The sequence below is a fragment of the Rousettus aegyptiacus genome, unplaced genomic scaffold, assembly GCF_014176215.1.
Source record: "Rousettus aegyptiacus isolate mRouAeg1 unplaced genomic scaffold, mRouAeg1.p scaffold_m13_p_5, whole genome shotgun sequence".
NCBI classification, from domain to species: Eukaryota; Metazoa; Chordata; class Mammalia; order Chiroptera; family Pteropodidae; genus Rousettus; species Rousettus aegyptiacus.
The window spans coordinates 30689119-30698982 of NW_023416308.1; the positions used below are offsets into that span (position 1 = coordinate 30689119).

The following is a 9864-nucleotide window of genomic DNA, read 5'->3' on the forward strand; positions in this document are numbered from 1 at the left end:
ACCCTTGGCCTAGGAGATTAGGTGAGAAGGCCCAGTACTCTGGGTTAGAATAGATGCTTCCTGAATTCAGATAATAAGTGGGCAAGAAGCAACAGAGAATACAGCTAGGCCGGAAAGGTATTAGATTAGCAAATGTCCATGGAACGATCTGAAAAAAAGAGGAATCCAGAGCCACTTATTGCTTAGCCACAGCACACCAGCACAGCTACAACTGGACCAGCATTAGGAATGAAACAAACAGGAGAAGACAACCAGCAATGGAATAGGAACAACAGATGTTTTTCCTCAAGAACAATTACTGAGCAGTAATCACAGGAAAAGGCAGATTCCCGTTGCAAGCAGATGGACTTTATTAGCAGCCTTACAAATTGATACTCCAAAGCCCATCTGATGATATTTGAGTCTTTAGTCAGAATTTACTCTCTACGGATGGGACAAAGTCCTGATTGACCATCCTGGCTAAGCACAGTCTTCATTTCACCGAGTGCTACTTTTCTTATCTATAAAGTTAGAGAGTTGGATTTCCTAATATCTTAGGTTTCTTCTATCTCCTAAATTATCAGTTTATCTTTTAAAATTTATTTATTTATTTGTTTGTTTTTAATGCCTATAGCACCTAGTATTCCGAAGTGGTTTCCCATCTAAGCACTAACCAGGCCCGACCCTGCTTAGCTTCCAAGATCAGATGAGATCGGGTGCATTCAGGGTGCCATGGCTGTAGACTCTAAATTATTAGTTTCAATTTGTCATGCTCCATGTCAAATCGTTTCGGGAAAAAAAAAGCTAAGAGAAGACGATTGCCCAATGTCCCATGCACAAAGCTCAAAGATGTGTGTTCCTGGAAAAGCCCATCCATCATTCACCACCCATCCATTGACTCATCGATACTTTCAATGATTCATTCACTGATTTAATAAACATCACTGAGCACTTATGCAATAACCAAATTTATGAGATTTTAAGCTATGTGAGGGCAAGTACTATGCTCTTTATGTTGATGCCAATTTTATCCCCAGGGCTCAGAAAATTATAAATGCTTAAATATTTGCCAAATGAATGAGAATGGTAACTATATTATGTGTTTTAGAAGAACAGCAACATGGGGAATGGTTCTGCTTACTCCAGTCCATTTTCCTAATTTCTTGGCAGTTACACATATTTCGGTGATAAATAAATATTTGTTAAAGGAAGGAAGGAATTTCTGTGCAGCTGCAGTTGTTTGTGTTTATGCATTTTGGCCATATGCTGCGTACCATCTCCTTAGGCAATGTGGTGTAGGTAGGTGGGCATGATAGGTCTGGAGGCAGGGGACCTAGATTCTTTTCCTTACTCAGTTTCTGGAGAGCTTTGCCAACTTGAACAAATAATGCTGCCTTTCTGGACTTCTCTTTTCTCATCTGCAAAGTGATTAGTCTCTTTAGGCTCCTTCCAACTTTAAAGTGCATGATTAGAGCATGAAGAATAATATATGAAAGCAGAGAAAATACCCCTAAAAGTGATAGTCATCATTATTAGAAGGTGGGGGCTTCTTCATCACAGTCTTAAGGAAAAAGTTGTATTTATTTGAATATTCAGTAAATGCTTTTAAATTACAATAATAAAAGAATTGGAAAGTTTACTTGACAGAGACATTTGTAGGGATCATTATGTGAGAGTCACTGTTATACAGGCTTTACAATTATTAATAACTTTACTCTTCATAACAACTAAATGAGGTAGTTACCAGCATTCTTTCAACTTAACATATCATAAAACTGGGAGAGGTAAAATCAGAGGGGTGAAATCAGCAACCTGTGGGTACCCAACAAGTAAGGGGCAGAATTAGCATTTGCAGCCAGGTGTTCAGGCACTAAAGCCTGTGATGTTAACCACCCTGCTATGCTGTGGTTTGCTTGGCAACCACGTTGTACTCCATGATGGCTAAAACAGAATATGAATCTTGGTGCCTACCATGACATTCTCACAGTCTAATTGGGTACATGAAATATTTAGAGAATAAGAGAGAGGGCAATAAAGCCGCAATGGGAAGTATAGATCACTAGAGAACAGAAAAGCGTATAATAGGTACCTTACTTTTATATAACACTTCATGGCTTTCTGAGTGTTTTTACATCCATCATCTCATTTATTGCCCATAACAGCTATTATTATTTATTGAGGGCTTACTATGTGCAAGGGACTGGGCTAAATATTTTGCCTATATTATCTCAACCAAGTCTTACAGAAAAACTATTATACAGGCACCGTGTCTATTTTAGTGTCAAAAACCCAATTCAACTGGTTCATATAAACAAAAAGTGGAAGAGCTAGGATAGGCTTCAAGCACAGCTGGTTCCAGGGCCTCAAACAGAGTCACTGGGACTTGGTCTGTCTCTTTCTCTTGCCTCCTTTACCCTTCTCTCTTCCTTTTATGGCTCTGCTTCGCTCTCAGATGAGCTCTTTCCTCAGGGTAGCCCCGACAGCTCTGGGCTGTTGTTATCCTTATCGCAGATGATTCTTGCAGAGAGAGGGTATGCCTTTCTCAGCATTTCCAACAAACATCCTGGAATTGAACTCCATGCATGTGGTGTAACACTGAACTGGTTACTGTGGCAGGAGGGATGAAATATGTTCATTGATTACACCTGGGTCACAAGATAAGCTCTACCCCTCCACAAAGAAATTAACCTATCAGACCCCAAAAGGAAGTGAAGGTGATGTTTCTAGAATAAGGAGGATGCATGCTGGGTAGTCACAAAAGTACAAAAGATAAAAAAAGTATACAACGGTTATTTCCTTCATGCAATGGATAGAGAAACAAGCTCTGAGGTGTAGAGCGCTTTGACTAGGGCCATCCTTCCAGAGAGTAGCTTTGTGTGAGGCATGTCTGGTTCTTTTCATTCATCTTACAAATGGAAACAGTGAACTATAGACTGGTTGAATGCCTTCCTGATATATTTATATAAGAGGAAGATGTTCTAGGATTCAGTGCTGCTGACAAGGACAGTCCTGAGACAGGCATCTCCACTGCCTTAAGGTAGTGATACAAGGTACAAAGTCTGGACAATGAGCATTACCTTCTGTATCAAAACCTGCAACTTGGGCTTTTGAACCCCAGCTTCTGGTTGGAAACCCACATGTCCCTAAATTTGGAGTAGAGACATAAGTAGTTCCCATTGGGTGGCTTCTTTCATAATTTGGTTTATAAATGTGTTGCTGTGAGGTGGCACTGGGCCTAGGAACCTGGGGACTTTGGCTGTGAGTTAGAGGCAGCAGACTTCCTCGTGGACCACCACCAATGTCACAACACACAGACAGCCAGAATGCTCTGCCTCGTGGGCTGTGCACAGTTCTTTTCCTTTGTTTCTGGTCCTTGAGAAGAAGCTAACATGGTCAGAGACCAGTGTTTAAGAATGGTCTCAGTGAGAAATCTGTAGGCAGTGTTGTGCGATGGGAAAGAGGGGATGAAGATGTCAGACTGCCCTATCTCTAAATATAGGCATACCTCGAAGATGTTGCAGTTTAATTGCCATACTACTGCAGTAAAGTGAATTATAATCATTTTGCTGGTGAGGATCTTCCCTTCATTTTGCAACATCTGTGAAGCATAATAAAACAAAGTGCAATAAAATAGGGGTATGCCTGTATTACTTTTGTCATTGTCAGCTGTGTGGCCTTGAAAGTCTTAAGTTAGCCCCTCTGTGACCATTTTCTCACCTGTAGATGAACCTTTAGGCAGGCTTCTGTAGGCAGGGGACAGATTTCCTTAGACTGAGGCCAGGCTGCAGTTAGGGAAAATGTCCTCCACCAAAGACAGGGGTTGCCAGCAGACAGTCCACCAGTTCTATGCAGTAGTCCTAAAGTATGCTCAGAGAGCCCATACTGACAATGACAATATACCCCCTTCCCCCCAGCTCTTGTGCCTTCAAGTCTATGAGCATAAGCTGGCCTATAGCTTACTCCTGCTCTTCGTGCCTTTTGCTCATAGACCCGAATTCAAATCATGGATATAGGGCAGGGATCCTAATATAACTGACCCTGGTTCAAATCTCTGTGCCTCAGCTGTGTGTTCATGAGCATATCTCTTTATACATTCTAAGTCTCAGTTTTCGGACCTATTCTTATAAAGAATAAATCAGATAACATTTGCAAGTCCTTAACCGATTATTTTGGCATATTACTCAGAGACTGATAATGAGACTCTAGAGGGCCTGAGGACTCCATGTCACTTTTCTCTGACAGGCCCAGTAGAACCCATCTCTGAGTGTCTGTGAGGGAAACTCTCCAGGCCACCTTTCCTAGGGCTGAATGTGGGTTGGTCCTCACACAGCTGTGCTCCATTCCAGCTCTCTAGGGCCTCTATTCATCATCTTCTAATCTTCTTCCAACCGATCAGTCCTGCTCTGTCTTTCTTCAGTTATTCCCTATCACCTCACCTGTCACTTCTGGCTGGTCCTAAGAGCTATTTGTAGCCTGCCAGATAATAAAAGACCCTCATCAGAGCAAGTTCCCAGTTCCACACAAAACAGCCCCCCTCCTCACATTCCAGGGGATTTTTGGAAAAGGGAAATCTGTTACCAGGTCACATTCTTCCCCAGCTGGCCCATCTTGTGAAGGCTTTAGCGACATTCAGCTCCCTTTCCCCTTGACTGGCATCACTTCCCCTTCCTTTCCCTCTTGTTTTATGCTTCTCCTTGGTTTTTCACATGCCTCCCAATCCCTACTCCCAATCTCTTCCCGAGCATCCTTACTAGAATCCTGGGGAATCACCTTCACCTCCCTCCACCACATACTTTTCTTTGTCCTTTTTTGCTAGTGGGGTGTTCCCGACTATGGGGACGAGAGGAGAGGTTTCACATGCCTATAAACTCTCCCCCTCCATTGGCTCCAGGCCTAGGGTGTCAACATGGGGAGAAGGTAACATGGTGTTTTGTTTTGTTTTTCTATTCCTCAAGTAAGAATATTGCTTCCTTTCCCATCCAAAACTTCTCACTTGCATTCCTACATTGCAAAGTGGGTCAGATGGAGTTCTTCACCAGCTCGCCACCTTGTTAACCCCACTTTAACATTTGTTCTTTAGAATTTCGTGTCAGTAGCTTTGTTCCTCATGTGCTGGTCCAGCAGGCCTAGGTCCTGGCCTCGGTGTGGATATGTGGCAGCCAGAATGTGGACTCTGTATGAGAGACCTAGGTCTTATCCCTCGGTTCTCCTCATGATCCCAAGCCAAGCAGAGCCTCAGCTTCCTCATCCATAAAAGGGGAATGCTAATCAGGCTGAAGGGGGCATGAGATGGTACACTGCACATTATATGAAAATCCCTCATAAGATACAGAGTATTACACAAATGATAGGGTTGTCTTTTATTGTGGTAAAATATACATAACATAAAATTTACCATTTTAACTATATTAAAGTGTTTAATTCAGTGGCATTAAGAACATTTACAGTGTTGTACAACCATCACCACAGCTCAGTTACAGAACATTTTCATCACCCTAAACTGAAACCTGTACCCATAAGTAGTCACTTCGCATTCACTGATTCCCCCAGCCCTGGGCAACCACCAACCTACCTTATATCTTTATGAATTTGCCAATTCTTGATATTCTATATAAATTAAATCATACAGTATATATGGCCCTTTGTGTCTGGCTTTTTTCACTGAGTATAATGTTTTCAAGGTTCATCCATATTTCAGCATGAATCAGTGCTTCATTCCTTTTTATGGCTAAATAATATTTCATTTTGTAGCTATTCAATATTTTACTTACAAAAATGGTAGTTGTAATTTGAAATCTCATCCATAGATGAGTAATCATAATGGAGAAGAGCTAACTTGAAACTAGGGAACAGGGATGCTTAACTTGGGGAAAAGGAGGCTTGGGGAGAGACATGAGAATGGCTTTGCTACATCGTGGAAGATCTAGCCTTTTTTATGTGCCTCACTCTGGAAAGACTGGGACCAGAGTGAGATAATTTTTGACTCACTTCTGATGGGTTTGAGGACTCCCCATTGCTGGCCCTGGAGAGGAGAGTTTCGGGGGCTTTGGAGCCAAAAAAACAATAAGCTGATAGAAGAGAACAAATGGCACCAAAACGGTGTCAAGCCAGAACTGAGGAGCAGCTGCAGGAGTGTATGGGCTGTGGGCATGAGGCCCTGGGTCAGAGCCATGCTTGTATAAGAAGGCTGGGATGGAGGTGAGGACAAAAGGAGCTTAGGACCTAGGCCAGGAACAACTTGGGAACTGCTCATAAAGTCTCAGCAACTCACGAAATCTCAAGAGCACGTTTTTTTCTCTTCTCTCCTCTGTTACCACACTCATCCATCATCCATTGTTTGGTCATCTCCACAGCCTGCTTAAGGTTCCCTGGCCCCTCTATTGTCCTGACTCTCCTCTCCTCTTTCTTAGCCCTTATTCTCCCTTTGATTTGCTAATTCTTAGATCAGGTTTCAGCTTAGATGTTCTTCTTCAGAAAGTCTTTACTGTACCTACAGCCCCATAACACATGAAAATATCTCAGTTCCTATGTTTCCCTACAGGTCCCTGCACATATCCCATATTGTAGCACTAGAGTGTGAGTGCCTGTTTGCTTATTTGTGTCTCTACAGAACTAAGTATTCTACAAGGACAGAAACTTATATATCTTGTTCACTATGGTATCTCTAGAATCTTAGAACAGTGTCTGACACACATAGGTGATCTGTACATATTTACCGAATGAATGAATAGGACTGGTGGAGATAGCAGTTAAAGCGAGGCAGGCTTTGACTTATTTTTATAACAAATTACAACCATAGAGTTGAGCACTCTTCAGAGAAGCATAGTCTGCCCCATCAGAGGAGCTGCACCAGGAGTTTGAATGATCCCTTATTTGGTATGTTGTAGGGGTATTTGAGTCAGTTAGGGGAATGGACCTGATGACCTCTGAAATCCTGTTTAGCTCAAATATTCTGAGATTTGGTAACTCACAGAACTGCTCTTTGCCCTCTGCCCAGGCCATTTCTTATGTCAGCAGAAACCAGCAGTGGTCCAGGTGCAACACAGATGATGATCAGGATTTCTCAATCTTACAGGTGCTGTTCTTTATAGAATTCAATTTAGTAATGCATTTCACACATGACCTTTTTATTAATCGCTTCTTCTGATGTGAAAGCCTGGAACAGAGACCTAGAAGCAATAGAGAAGAGGAGTGAGCACAATCTGATGACTTAAATATCAAGTGTCACTGTCCTGAACCAGATAAAGAAAATTGCTGTAAGTAGCATGGGAAAAGCTGGGCTTGGGGGAATGGAGAGGAATGAGGAATATAGGAATTTCAGTACTTCCCTCTTGGTGGAAGCTGTGCAAATTCAAAATCTATGATTCCAAATACTTTTCTCCACCAACTTCCCCCAAACTCTTTACTCTTGTTCTTTCTAATGGTGGCAAAACTCACTCCACTCCCTGGTTGGAGCAGTGCTCTGCATCTGACGAGTTCAAAGTACTTTCACATCTAAAGACAATTATCCTCTCAATTCCCTTGTTGTAGATGGCGACATTATCAGAGTACCCCTTTTATAGAAAGAGAAACTGAGGCATTGAGAAGTTTTACAATTTGACTGAAAGATGGTCCCCTTCTGGTAAGCTATTCAGGCATATTTATCTATAGTCAAGGGGCAAAGGCAAAGAACCTATGTAGAAGCTGATATGATGGTTGGGCGGTAGGGTGGGGTACAAGTCGATGTGGTAAAAGAATCTTAGGAAGATCTCCTTACTCTTTTGATTGCCTGTCTGATTCCCAGAGCCCATTTGGTTTTGTTTTTCAGGAGTATTTTTTATTTTGTTTTCCTTCTGCACAGTGACTTTCCATTGTTCCCCTATGAGCAAAGCCTCACAGGAGACATTCTGTGTATGACCCTTTTATGCTGGAAACCATAAGTGTTCAGTGAGTGTTTTCCTTTTTCTGTCCACTCACTCTCTGAGATTTTTTCCTTCATGCAATGCATGCAAAGGCCCTTTCATCTGAATAGCCACTCCCACCCATGGGACCCTCCCCTCAATACACATGGATTCTTCCTTTAGTCACTTTTTTTCTTTCTGCCTCCCCTTAGACCATAAAAATTGAGAAACGTAGTAAAAGGCAGAATGTGCACAGACATAAGCTCATGAAAGGGAGTACATGGAATGTAGCGAATTACACACCACCCAGCAAGAATAGGGGGCCTGAACACAGAGAATGGGGGAGCAAAATGCCGATCAGACAAAGCAAGAGAGAGAGCGTGAGCAAGAGTGCCCTTGGCAGCTGAGGTTTCTGGGAATAGAGGCATAGAATGCTGGTGAAATAATTGTGTCCCCTCTTATGGATCCTCCACTTCATCCCTGCCCACTGTGCCAAGTTGGCCATCCTCTGCTAGCTGCTGCAGTATTTTAACTTCTGGCAGAAGTCCTCACTCACCGAGGTGGAGAGTACTTGATTAATTAGTAGAGATCTCTCACACAGGCAGAGGGCTTGGTGGTGAAGGCTGGAGCTTTTTAAGGATGAAGTACAATGCTGGCACTGCCTCCCTCTCTTCGGCCTCTGCCACACCCTCACCTGCCCACACAGCCCACAGCCAGGTACCTGCCTTCACACACACTCATGTGCCCTCTTTCCCCACTTGCCAATGCAAATATCAATTTCTTTCCTCCTTTCTCAGGGTAATTTCAAAAGCCCTGAAATGAGACCTTTGAAGGAAATGGTACTGTCTCTGTTAGAAAACAGGATGTGATGATGGAGGCAGCAGTTGGATTAAATGGGCAGAGCATGGGATCTTTCCAGCCTGGGGCTTTTGACATAAACTAGACATTTCCTGTAAACTGTCAAGTGTGAGCCAAGGGAGAGAGATTAAGGGCAGGTGAGGAGGGAAAGGCCAACCTCTCTGATCCCTTCTGACTTCCAATCAGCACAGAACCACTGTCAGCTCTTAGGCTCTTCCATTCCCCTTCTTTATAGCTTTGCCCCGTGGACAGGTCTGGGGTATTCAGGGCTTCTGCCTTTTTAGGACAAATACATCCATCTGGGGTGCTTAGCAGGGGGCTCCCCACATTGCTCAGCTCATTAAGAGAGCCTTGACTTGGAGTGGCACAGGTAATGAAGCATCACGGGGTGCCTGCCACCTCTAATAAGCTGAAATGAACTGAGGGGGGAATTAACCTGTTAGGATTAGTTCGCTCTGCAGCAAGATGCTTGGAATCGCCTCTTATACCCCGTGCAGGGAATCTTAAACACACTCCTCTTTCAGGAGGAGTGCTGGCCAGGGAGGAGGGTGCCTGGTGAGGCTGAGCTAGAAAACACAAGCAAGGCTGCAGAGCGAGGCCTGGACTGAGGGCTTGCAGCCCAGCTTTCTCCTGGCAGGAGGCCAGTTTTCTTTCCAGGACATGCCTCAGATGCTGGACTGAATGGTAACCATGCAGACCAGGAGCTCCTCCCCCACCCCCACTTATTTCAACTCACCCTCATCACTGATGGTCTTGGCTGGGCCAGGGTTGATGGGGAGAAGGCATCTAAGCTTATCTGGGCCATTGTGCACTTGGTGATACAAGGGTGCCTTGAGCTCTGGACAGATGCCCAAGTTGAAATTGCAGACATTTGGCTTGCCAATTCTGATCCTAATTCAAGTGTCTCCTTGATCACAGGAGGAGGTGAAAAGGACAGCAACCTACAGAATTAAGGCCATTACCTTTCAAAATTTAGTTGTCCGCCTATTTCAGTGTCAGGCACTGTGCTAGGTACTGTGGATAGAGACATTAATAAGACATGCCCTCTACCCTGGAGTTGCTTAAAGACTGCAAGAGAGAGATGAGCAGGCAACTAGCCCAAAGGTGAACAGGAATCAATGAATTCTGTTTGTCAAGGGGATGGAGA

The 9864-nt window shown here is 43.5% G+C and overlaps 1 pseudogene; it reads right to left on the reverse strand.

Moving 5' to 3' along the window:
- Positions 1-604: 604 nt before the first annotated feature.
- Positions 605-723, reverse strand: LOC118603384 (annotated as a pseudogene).
- Positions 724-9864: the final 9141 nt, after the last annotated feature.